Here is a 12,788-nt window from a genome sequence, read left to right as displayed (position 1 = left end):
CAGGCTTTTCCAGGTGCAGTGAAAGGAATATAATGTATCAGTATATACTTGATTTAAGAATAACCAATTTAGGAAGGATTTGCCCATGCAAACAATGTCAGCTTTTCTTCTTCATTCCCTTTTAGAGGCTGTGGCCCACTGGTCCCATTTAAGGACTACTAGGAAAAAAAGTAAATAAGCTGGAAAGATCTTTTGTTATAAAAATATAGAGATGTAGTGTCCAGAAAGGCTGGTTCAGTCCCTCCCTATTCTGACCCTCTCACCAAAATGGTATTCGAACCTGTTTCTGGGAATTGTTAATGCTGAAGTGAGTGAGGAACAGAGAAGTAGAGGATCTGCTCCATTTGAAGTTTATTTCCCTTTGTTTTTATTTCATTATATTTCATTTTTAAATTTAAAAATGTAGACAAATGCAAAAATCACATACCCACCTCACAAGCAGGATACAGAAAAATTCCCTTGTCCTGCCAAATTCCCTCCTGCTGCACCATGTATTAAAACTCTTTAAAACTTTTAAAAACATTTAAAACCATGTATTAAAGGTGTTTTTTTGAACGTAAGTTTTCAGTTTTCTTGTGTAAATACTAGGAGTAGAATTTCTGACTTTGAGTTATATGGTAAGTATATGTTTAATTTTATGAGAAACCGGCAAATTGTTTTCCCAAGTGGCTATACCATTTTGCATTCCCACCAGCAATGTATGAGAATTCCAGTTGCTTAAAAAAAAAAAAAAAAAAAAAAATTCTACTGGGAGTGCAGTTATCTTTGTGTGATTTTAGTTTGCATTTTCCTGATGTCTAATGATGTTGAGCATGTTTTCATTTTTGTCATTTGTACATCTTTTGTGAGATGTCTGTTCATATATTATGCCCATTTCTTGTTTTCTTGTTGAGTTTCAAGTGTTCTTTATATAGTCTCAATACAACATTGTTAGGTATGTGATATGCAAATATTTTCTCCCAGTGTGTACCTTGTATTTTCATTCTCTTAATAGTGTCTTTCACCAAGCAAAAGTTTTTAGTTTTGGTGAAGACTAATTTATCTTTTTTTTTTTTTTTTTTTTACTGGATCACGCTTTTGGTGTTGTATCTAAAAACTCTTTGTGTAACCCAAGGTCATAAAGATTTTTTTCCTGTGTTTTCTTCAAAAATGTTACAGTTTTCTGATTGACATTTAGATCTATGATGCGTTTTGAGTTAATTGTTGCATGAAGTGTGAGATATAGGTATAGGTTCTTCATTTTTTTTGAATATATATGTCTATTGTTCCAGCACCATTTGTTGTGAAGATTATTCTTTCTCCATTGAATTTTCCTTTGCATCTTTTAAAAAATCAATTAGTAGAATTCACTAGTAAGAGCTTCTGGATTTGGAGTTTTCTTTGTCAGGAGGATTTTAATTACAAATTCAGTTTCTTTAGTAGATATAAGGATATTCAGATTATTTATTTGTTTTGAGTAGGTTTTGGGTCATTTGAGTCTTTCAGGGAATTGGTTGATTTTATTCATGTTATTGAATTTATAGCTACAGAGTTGTTTTTAGTATTCCTTTATTTTCCTTTTAATGTCTCTCAGGTTTATGGTGATACATCCTCTTTTATTCATGACATAAATAATTCGTATCTTTTCTTTTTTTTAAATTGATCTATCTAGCTAGATATTTATCAATTGTATTGATTTCTTTATAGAACCAGCTTTTGGTTTCATTAATTTTCTTTGTTTTCTTTTTTCACTTTCATTGGTTTCTGGTATTGTAATCATTTCTTCTACTTGCTTGGGGTATAGTTTGCTTTTATTTGCTAATTTCTTAAGTGGAATATAACTTATTGATTCGAGATCTTTGTCCTTTTCTAGTATTAGCACTTAATACTATAAATTTCCCCTCTAAGCACTGTTTTAGCTGTATCCCTCAAATTTTGATAAGTTGTATTTTCATTTAATTCAGAATATCTTCTAATTTTTTTTGACCCATGGATTATTTAGAAGTATACTGGTTAATTTCCAAATATTTGGGGATTTTTCCCCAAACATCTATGTTATGATTTCTAGTTTAATTCCATTATGGTAAGAGAACATATTTTGTATAATTTCAATTCTTTTACATTTCTTAAGTTTCATGTTACAAGATAGAAAATGGTCTATCTTGGTGAATGTTTCATGTGCATTTGAAGAAATATGTATTCTGCTGTTGTTGAGTGGAGTGTTTTGATAAATGTCAATTAAGTCTGTCCAGTTGTGTGATAGTGTTCAGTTCTTCGATATTTTTTCCTGATTTTTCTTTTAGTTCTGTTGATTGTTGAGAGAGAAATGTTGAAGACTCCAAACATAATGTTGTCTAGTTCTCCTTTCAGTTGTTTCAGCTTTTGTTCTGGTTATTTTCAAGGTCTTTATTCAGGTGCATAGAAATTTAGGATTGTTATGTCTTATTTGTGTGAATTGACTCTTTTATCATTATGTAATGACCTTCTTTATCCCTGATAACTTTCCGTGTTCTAAAATTTTGTTTTTGTCTGATATTAATATAGCCTCTTTGGCTTTCTCTTGAATAGTGTTTCTGTGGTAGATCTTTTTCCGTCATTTTACTTTTACCCTATAGGTCTTATATTTTATCTACTCTGACAATCTCTGTATTTTAATTAGTATATGTAGACCATTTGCTTTCAATGTAATTACTGATATGGTTGGATTTAGGTCTTCCAATTTTTAATTTGTTTACTGTATGTCCCCTCTATTTTTCATTTTTCTATTTTTCCTTTCCTGACTTCTTTAGATTATTTGAATTCTTTATGTTATAGATGACATATGCATGACATCTACATAATTCTAAACCCCACCAGGCAATGTTATCGTTTTTGTTTTCAACAGGCTTAGATAGATTAAAGAACATAAAAGAAGTGTAGTTAATTTTTTTACCTAGATATTTACCATATATGTAGTTCTTCTTTATTCCTTAAATTCCAAGTTTCTTTCTGTTATGATTTCCCTGTTGCCTGATAATCTTCTTTTAGTACTTTTTTTAGAGCAGATGTGTTGCTGATGAATTCTCATACTTTTCCTTCATCTGAGAATGTCTTTTTCCTCCCCTTCATTTGTGAGGGATATTTTCTCTGCTTGGTAGTTCTTTTACTTTAAAAATGTTCCATTGTATTTTGTCCTACGTGGTTTCTGATGAGAAATCTTTAGTCATTTGACTCATTGTTTCCCTATATTTAACGTGTTTTACTTTGTCTTTTTCAAATTATTTTTCTTGAAAAAAATTAGTTTTCAACAATTTGATTATGATGTATGGAGGATTTTTATTCTTTGAGTTTATTCTGTAGGGGTTCACTGAGCTTCTTGATTATGTAGTTTCTATCTTTCACCAAAGTTTGGAAAAATTTAACCATTATTTATTGAAATATTTTTCTTCATTAATTCTTTTTTTTCCTCTCCTTTTGGGACTCTAATAACCTGAATACTAGAATTTTGAGACTGTTTGACAAATTCCTGAAGCGCTGTTCATTTTCCCACAATCTCTCTTTTTATAAACCTCTGTTGTTTAGATTGGATATTTATATAGAGTTCCCTCACTCTTTAGTATTTCTGTTTTGCTAATGAGTCTATCTCATTAATGTTTTATTTTAGTTGATGTGTTCTTCAATTCCAAATTTGCATTTATTTCTCTTTTTATAGTTTTTGTTTCTTTGGTGAACACTTCTGTCTTTCCATTCGAGAGAGTTTGCCCTTCCTTCATGGAACATAGTTACAATACCTGCTTTAAAGTCTTTGTTTGGTAATTCCAGTATCGTCATCATGGGATTGTCATCTGTTGATTGTCTTTTGCCTTGAGAATTGTTGAGATTTTGATTAATGTTGTATTGTGTCCTGGACATTTTGAATATTGTATTATGATACTCTGGGTCTTTGGGTCCTGTTAAAATTCTCTGGAGAAAGTCAACAGTCAACCTGGTTCAATTTAGACAACATGTCCCAGTCCGTCTTCTGTGGGCTGTGGATCTGATGTCAGTTTAGTTTTCAAAGCCCTTCCAGTGCCCCATCCCAATCAGAAACCTGCAGCAGATGAGCAAGAAGGAGCCCTGAGCAAGTTCTGTTTGTATTCCACCCAGGGGCCAGTCGGGGACCTAAGCAGTGTAGGTGCATTCTCAAAGCCTTTGCTGTTCTGCTTTGGATCAGTTCCACACATGCACAGCTCATGCATGAGCCTAGGACATCATGCATAGGTTTGGGGGGATCCTCTCTCCTTTCTCCAGCTCCCAAACCCTCCAGTTCTAAGATACCCCTTTTCATAGATCTCTGGCTACAAAGCTAGGGCTTTTTCTTCCCTGCACTGTCACACATTTCCCTCAACCAAATCTGCCTCGGAGGTGAAACAGCAAAAGAAAAGAGAGAGAGAAACGACAGGGATTCTCCCTATACTATTCAGAGCACATCAGCCTCATTTCCAAGTTTCTCCAGTCAAAGAGAAGATTTTCTCTCAGAGTTTTAGGTCCCTGCATACTGCCCCAGCCAAAGGGGTGCTGCCTGTGTTTGGATTTGCCTCATGGAAGGGCGAGGAGAGTGAAGAGAAAAAAATACGGGGATTTTCCCTATGCTCTCTATCACATAAGCTCCCACCTCCATCTGCTGTCCTCTAGCCAGAAAGAGAAGGTTTCTCTTGGAGATTTTTCTATTTAAACTTGCTATGAAGTCCTATGATTCAGGCTGCCTTAGTGTCTAAATACAGAGATACAGGAAAGGAAAACTCTAGGAAACTCACCACCATATTGATCATTCCTCAAGTTTTTATTTCCCTGCTCATTTAACATGCTATTATTAACTTTTCAGTCTTCAGATAACTGCATTATGATTCCTTTCCAGAGTTTTTACTTATAATTCATGGGCAAGACAGTGGGCTTTTTCCATGTTAGTCCAAACTGGAAACTTCCCCTTATTTTTCAAAGCATTTATTTATTCTATAAATGGTGGCCAATTGTAGTTGAAATAGTTCTATTTGTTGTGTTTTTCAGGTATGTTATGAATTAAATAGAATCTCAGACTGGATAACTCATTTCCATTCTAGCATTATTTCTATGGGAAAATATATACTAAATTCTAAGTAACTATCATATGAAAATGACATTTGGGACACAACTAGTTCCTATCATGTCTTCCAGATGACAAACGGGCTTGGATCCTGAAGTAGAAATTTGCTTTGTCCGTAAAGTTTCCTTTATTTCTGTGTTCTGTACTCTATTGTTGATTCTGGTTTAGGCATGTCTTGGTGTATGCCTCCTCTCTGATTCAGAATCTGTGTCATGCTATTTCCTCATGGCTTCATGGCATTTTTGCTTGATCTGCCCCTTTGCTTCTGTCCTTCTGGGTCTTGATCTTATGCTATTATAGTCTGTTCATACCCTTCATGCTAATAATTGGAGAATATTACATTTACTGAATATTTGTGTTTCCCCAAAAATCGTATGTTGGAACCCTCATGAATGGGACTAGTGCCCTTATAAGAAGAGCACAAGAGAGATAATCTCTCTCTTTCTGCCCTGTGAGGACTCAACAAGAAGATGGCTGCCTGCAAACTGGGAAGAGGGCTCTCACCAGAATCTGGCCATACTGGCACCCTGATCTCAAACTCTTCAGCCTCCAGAGCTATGAGAAGTAAATTTCTATTGTTTAAGCCACCCAATCTATGGCATTTTTATCATAGACTGAACTAAGACACAGACACTACTATGAATCTTTTTCTTTCTTAACTGATTGATTCAGAAGATTTTGTATTCTGTTCTAGGCATTGCTTTAGGAGTTGGGGGATACCAAAATTAATGGCACATAGACCCTGACTTTAGGAAGCTCATCCTTTAGTAGAAGACTATAAATTACCATGCTATAAGGACAAAAGAGAAGCTAGGGGAATTTAGAGAAAGGCTGGATTATTTCTTGATTGGGAGTTCAGAGACTACTTAATAAAGGAAGTAGCATTTGAACTGACCTGAGAGAAGAAGCAGGGTTTAAGGATGAATAGAAAGGAGGACAGTCGTATTTGGAGGAAACTGTATGGAAGAATGTCAAGGAACAGGAGAAGCACAAGTTGGGAATAGTGGGTCCTGTCCATTGGCTGGCAGTTAGGGAGTCAGAAGGAGTAGTATTTTCCCTCCCATCAGGCACAGATGTGCCATGGTATATGCACGATCCTGTTGTTCACGAAACCTCTTCATATCCTTCTGTCTCTTCCTCAGCACCTGGCCTTCCCTAAGGCATGGTTATTGTGGAAATTAAGAACGCAACATGCTATGGAAGATGCCAAATAAACACTGGGGCTCCTTATTCTTCAAGGGATCTCTGCCCAGTTTCCAGGTGCAGGTGCAGGTGCAGGTAAAGGTCCTCCATCCCCTCAACAGCATGGCTGTCCTCGCTCAGGAGGACTCTGCTTCCAGAAAGCCCAGAGATGAGTCCTCTGCTCCCCAGATGGAGCAAATTCTCCCGTATGTTGACTGTAGGTGGATCTCAAATAAGACCTGAGAACTGGAGGTCTCATCACCCAGCTCTGAAGGCATGTCCAGAAGGAGGGTTTCTAAAGTATTTTAAGTAACTGGAAGGGTTTTTGGAATAAGCAAATTGACGCCCAAGATGACAGTACTCATTTGCATGTAAATTTTCTGGTCTATTTTTATTTTAAAGCTTCCTTACATCATAGTCATCCAGCATATGTCTCAAAGCTGCCTGTCATCGGTTTTTTTTTTTTTAAAGTTAGCTTAAGGAGGCTAATTGTCCCAATGCCTCTTACAACCTGTTATTTATTTGAAAGTGCATTTGCAGTAATGCATTAAATGGTAGCCTAGTGACCTGAAAGAGTTAATGTGCCTCCCCTTTTGCTGAACTCCTTTTACCTTAGAGTCACTTAGGCACTTAGGGAATTTTATTCAGTGAATTCGAAATAATCGTGTCTGACCCAGGTGCAGCGAGTAGAGGCTTTTAAAACATGTTAAGACAGGGCTGTCTACTGACCCGTGACATATATCAGAGAGTTAAAGAATAACTGTCTGTTTTATCACAGCTGTACCTGCTGTCATGGAATGTTTAAAGTCAAATCAGAACCAAGGCTGGAGGCTAGCAAGCCAAATATCAGCAGATGACTAGGGTCAAGGCAGGTTTAAACCTAACACACACAATAAACTTTAAAAAATGCAAACCAGATCACGTCACTTGCCTGCTTAAAAGCCTTCAGTGGTTTCAGGGTAAATCTTCAATTCCTCAGCATGACATCAATTCCCATCATGAAGTGGTCTCAGACTGACTTTTTTAGGCTTATTCCTTGTGTAAACACCCACGCTAGTGTGCTTGGGCTGCCATCACAAACTACCACAGACCGGGTGGCTTCCACAACAGAAATTTACTTTCTCACAGTTCTGGAGGCCAGAAGTACAAGAATGAGGTGTCAGCTGGGTTGGTTTCTTCTGAGACCTCTCTCCTTGGCTTGTAGTTGGCGATGTCTTCACATGGTTTTCCCTCTGTGTCTGTCTGTGTCCAAATTCCTTTTATTATAAAGAGACCTGTCATATCAGATTAGGGCCCACCCTAATGACTGCATTTCAACTTAATTACCTCTTTCAAGGCTCTATTTCCAAATACAGTCACATTCTGAGGTACTGGGGGTTAGAATGTCAATCTATGAATTTTGGGGAGATGCAATTCAGTCCATAACAACACTTGTGCTCTGGTCATGCTAACTTACTCTCAGCTCTCCAAATAGGCCTTGCTTGCTTTCACTTCTTGATTTTTCACATGCGGGTCCTTTCCACATTTCCTTGTCTGGCTAGCTCCTACTTGACTCAAGTATCACCTTTGTCACTGCTAGGCTGTGATCTAGAGAGCCAACACTGTGTCTTGCTCATTCCTGCATTGACCGAAATTTTGCTCAAAAAATGTCAGGCTGAATTGACAATTTTAGGGACTTGAAGAAAGAAAATGAAGCAGAGATATTGTTGATGCTTCCTCTGCTTTTCCTCCCTTTCCACATCTCTCCTTTTTCGTGATACTTGCCAATCCTGGTCCTGCCCAGGCCAGTCTTTTGGGTCTGAGTCTGGCTTGGGTTGAAGCTGGGTGATCAATACATCAGGAAGAATGCCATGAGGAGGCAAGTGTCCGTGTGGCCGTGAGAGCGAATCTGCGCACTATGATACCCACTATCCATATATGGCTATTTCAATTTAGATAACTTAAAGTTAAATAAAACTAAAAATTCATTTTCTCAACCGTGCTAGTTACATTTCAAGCACTCAATAGCCACATAAGGCTAGTGGCTACTTTATTGGATAGCACAGATACAGTCCATTTCCATCATTGCAGAAAGTTCTGTTGGGTAGCTCGTTGAGGACCGAAAAGGCCAGGTTGGTCTGTGTTCACTTCCTCTACCTCACCCTAAGCCTTTTATTTGGGCCCTTTTATTTGGACAATCCTAGGTGTACTGAACTGACCAAATTTTTGGTCTTTTCTGAAGCAAATAAAACCTTGACCCCAGAATCTACCTGTCTTACTTACTTGGGTATGACTCATAGTTGATCTTTATACCCTGGTGCCACTTGGCAACCGAATATGCTCTTTCAACACAATTCTGTTTGTATCTATATCCAAGACTATAGATGTATTTATGGAAAACTTGGGATACCAGTGAAGGTTGTCATAGTGCTCCAAGAGTTCTTTTATGTCCTGAGACTGAACTACAATACAGTCACCAAGTACTATTTCTTCTTCTTTCCTATTAAGACCTGCTCTTAGGGGAAAATGATGTATTAGTCATTTCTTTCTTAGCAAGAATGTATCATATTACTTTGCCCTATAATGTAGGATGGAATAACACAATAAATCTGGGTTAAGAAATTTGACTCTACCCCTACCATCTGTGTGATCCTGGGAAAGTATTCTGTCCCTTAGAAGTCTCTGTTTCCTGTGCTATAAAATGAGGACAATTAATGTCTACTTCATATTGTTGTAAGAATTGATGTGGGAGAGTATATAATACCTACCCCAGAACACATACTAAATATTAGTTTTCTTTCATATTTTTTCTCTGTCAAAGAAATTTAGTTATTGGGAATTCCTCAGAATAAGATTTTTGAGGGTGTGGGGTACACTGGGGGAGAGGTAGAGCCTTTTCAGAGGGCTCCCTAAAAATATCCTCAGGGCCAGACCTCTGTTTTGCCTGTAGATCTGTTTGAGACTTAGAGGAGGCACAAAAGGTAGAAGCATTGTTTGGCCTCCCAGATTTCTCCTTCCACAGGTGGCATGTTTCTGATGTAATTCCTCTTACAATATCCTGAGGCTCTTTATCATGGACAGAAACCTCACACTGTGAAGAAAAAGTGACTTCTGGAAGTTCAGAGGAAAGGCTTAGTGTGGCAGTTCATTATTTCTGGTAGCCAAATTGAAAACAAGAGGTGGATTTAGCTCACCAGCAGATTGCATTCGCTGGGCCAATATGCACCTTTGCCCCTGGGAGAAATCCATCAACTCTTCAATCCTGTTTCCATGTCAGCAAGCCACCTACACTGGGGACATGGGATAACAGGACAAGGTGATGAATGACTACCAGTGTTAACAAAGAACTTGTACTGGAGAGACAAGTTTACTTTTTAAATTATGCTTTTAACTGATTCTTATAATTATCAATAACCAGAAAGCAACTCTACAAGGATGATAGATTGAATGTGGACTTCTGATTCTAGCATAAAGAAGCTGACTTCAGGATTTCAGCATTTAAAGGAAGTCTTTACTTTTGAGGTTTATATTCTGCTTGTATAAGAAAAAAATTTGTTTTTTGAGAGGGTCACCTTTTTTGTTGATGACTGGCACTGACAACAAGAAGAATGTGGTACCCAGGGGTTACAGATGTAAGACAAATAGTGCTTAAAACAGAAGCTCTTCATATATTAGCAGAAAAATCTTCAATTTTCTCCTTGAATTGAACTAAATGTAACTGATTCTACCAGATAAATTACTTTAACTGTATTTTTCCATGATATATTTTAAATCTGAAAAGCATATGTGAAAGTGTTACAATTGAAAAAGATTTATATGCCACTCTCTTGTTTTCCTACTGTGTTGCAATTTACTCCATAATTCAAAACATTTTAGAGCTTTCAGGCACTGTAGTAGCCATGATGACTGGGGTGGAATTAATTCCTGAAGGGTTGACTGAGTCAGTAGGGTGATGTGATGGTATTTTTATGGACTGCACAGTATTTAACTTTTATTCAATAAGAGAAATGGTCCTTCCTTCCACCTCTCTTCTTCCTTCTTTTCCTCTTTCCCTTCTTCCCTTTCTTCCTCTCTCCATTCATTCCTTCCTTTTTCATTTTGGACAAAGGAGACTCTAGTTTTACCCCCTGCTGTATAATATTAAATCCTATAAAAATTAAACAGAATTTATTGAATACCTCCTCTCTTCTAGTTATGGTTCTAAGCACTGGGAATGCAGTGGATGAAAAAGGTATATAAACCTCTGTCCTCATGGAGCTTATATTCTCAAAATAATCTCTATATTTTTGGGGGGTTCTCTTGAAGCATTTTGGAGGGTTTGTCATAAACTGTAAAGGATAATTTAATTTCTCTGGTTTTCAGCACTTGCTAAAAAGCCATTTCCACCTTCTCGCTGAATTCCATACAGCCCGTTACCTAAAGCTTAGAAAGCCTTAAACATCTCTATCCTTAAATCTCTCATTTCAAATGAAACCTATCTAGAAACTTCTATAGTTATAAATCATTTTTAACTAAAATTCTTTTTTTTTCTTTTGTTAAAATCTTGATGGATTGTCCTGTTTCCCCATTTCTACTTGAATGTTTATGAGGCAAATGCCACCCAGATACTAATTCATCTTATTCAGGTTCTGAAATTTGCAACCCTTTTCCTCTGACAAACAATAGATGACAACATGTTCTGCATCAAGATCACAGCCATGCTGTTTTTCTTATGCATAATGTGTTTTTGAGTTCCTAGGCATGAACTGTCCAACTCTCACACCATGTGTTAACAAACTAGGTGGCAGGACACAAAATGCAAGCAAAAGAAAGAGCTCTCAGTGAGATCCATTCTACATAAATCTAGCATTTATGAATGGGACAAAGCTCAGCAAGTTTAAAACAATTTTGTTGAAGTGATTACCTTTGTCCCATCTCTTTTGAATTTTCTCCAATTTTCTCCAATCTATCATTTTTGAATTTACTCCAATGTATCATTTTCTATAGTTCCCTGAACCATACATAGCAATTCAGACTGTGAATAAACTTAACTAAGAATACACTCAAATGATAACCACGAGAGGGGTCAACTCGTGTGCATGATCATTTTCATTTTTCATACTTAATTTTTCCTTTCCCTAATAAAGTAAGACAAATAATCCTTTTAATTACATAAACTTGATTTCTGATATCCTATTTAATGATTTTTCCCGAGTACAACTGTTCTAAAGTTTGACATTCCCTCAGTGAGACATAGTCTTAGAGGTGGTGTAAGGAATTCAAATTTGATGGTCATATTCCCTTTCTTCTAAAGAGCTGGGTTTCAAAGTGGGAGGTGTTTGGTTGTATTTGTTTCCTGGGAAGCTTATGTCTAAGGCAAAAAGAGCCTTTGTTTCATTTTTCCTCATTTCCTTCCCTTCCCTAATTTTCATCTTCAAATATTTAATTAATTCTTAGTATGTATAAAGCACTGTTCAAGGTGCTATTCTTGGGAAAGAGAATTAATAAAAATAATATTATGCTAATAATTAATAGATATCAATTTGTGCCTATTTTTGTCATGCACTTTAGTTTGTTCGTGAATGTATCTCATAAACTCTGGGTGGAGCTCTAAAATCAGGAGCGTAGTGTCCTGCTCATGTAGTTGCACAGTAAATGTTAAACTGATTTAATCTGTACATATTGTTAATGAAGAACTTCCATTGTCCCCCTTTTATTTAAACTTGAAACTATATTTTTGAGAGGTACTGTCAAGTGGGTCCAAGGAGGTGATTTGGTGCTTGGCTTCAATAAGAGTGTTTATGAAGATGCTGACCAATTGAATTTAATGTCACCAGAAGACAGAAAGGAGAAGGGCTTAAATTAAAAGAGGAGATTCGTGAGCTAAATATAGTGAAGAACTTGACTGATAAAAGATGGAGTAAGCTCCTTGAGGAGCTTATGGTATATCCATTATAGCAAAAGCTTAAACAAAATTATTAATAATTGCTCATTATGGATGCTTATTTACTGTCTAAGGAAGGAGTGATAGATTTTCGCAGAGAAACAAAAGCTGAGGAGTTCATTAGCACTACACCTGCCTTACAAGAGATGGTTCTTTAAGTTGAAATAAAAGGATGCTAAACAGCAACGTTATAGCATAAGAAAGTAAGAAACTTGCTGGTAAAGATAAATATATAGGCAGATATAGAATACTGTATTTCTATAATGGCATTTGGTATATCATTTAAAATTCTAGTATAAAAGTTAAAAGACAAAATATTAAAAATAACTGTAACTAAAATTGTGTTAAAAGATACACAATATGAATAGATATAAATTATGACAACAGTTATATAAAGTGTGGGGGAGAAGTTAAGGTATAGAGTTTTTGTATGTGACTGAACTTAAGTCATTATCAGCTTAAAATAGACTGCTTTAACTATAAGATAATTTATGTAAGCCCCAAGGTAACCACACATACACATTTTAAAAAACCTATAGAAGTTACACAAAAGAGAAAGAAGTTAAAGCATATCAATACAAACAATCAACAAAACACAAAGGAAAGACAAACGAAAGTACCAAA

This window comes from Balaenoptera physalus (assembly GCF_965194825.1).
Source record: "Balaenoptera physalus genome assembly, chromosome: 4".
Classification (NCBI taxonomy): Eukaryota; Metazoa; Chordata; class Mammalia; order Artiodactyla; family Balaenopteridae; genus Balaenoptera; species Balaenoptera physalus.
This window is presented reverse-complemented; position numbering follows the sequence as displayed.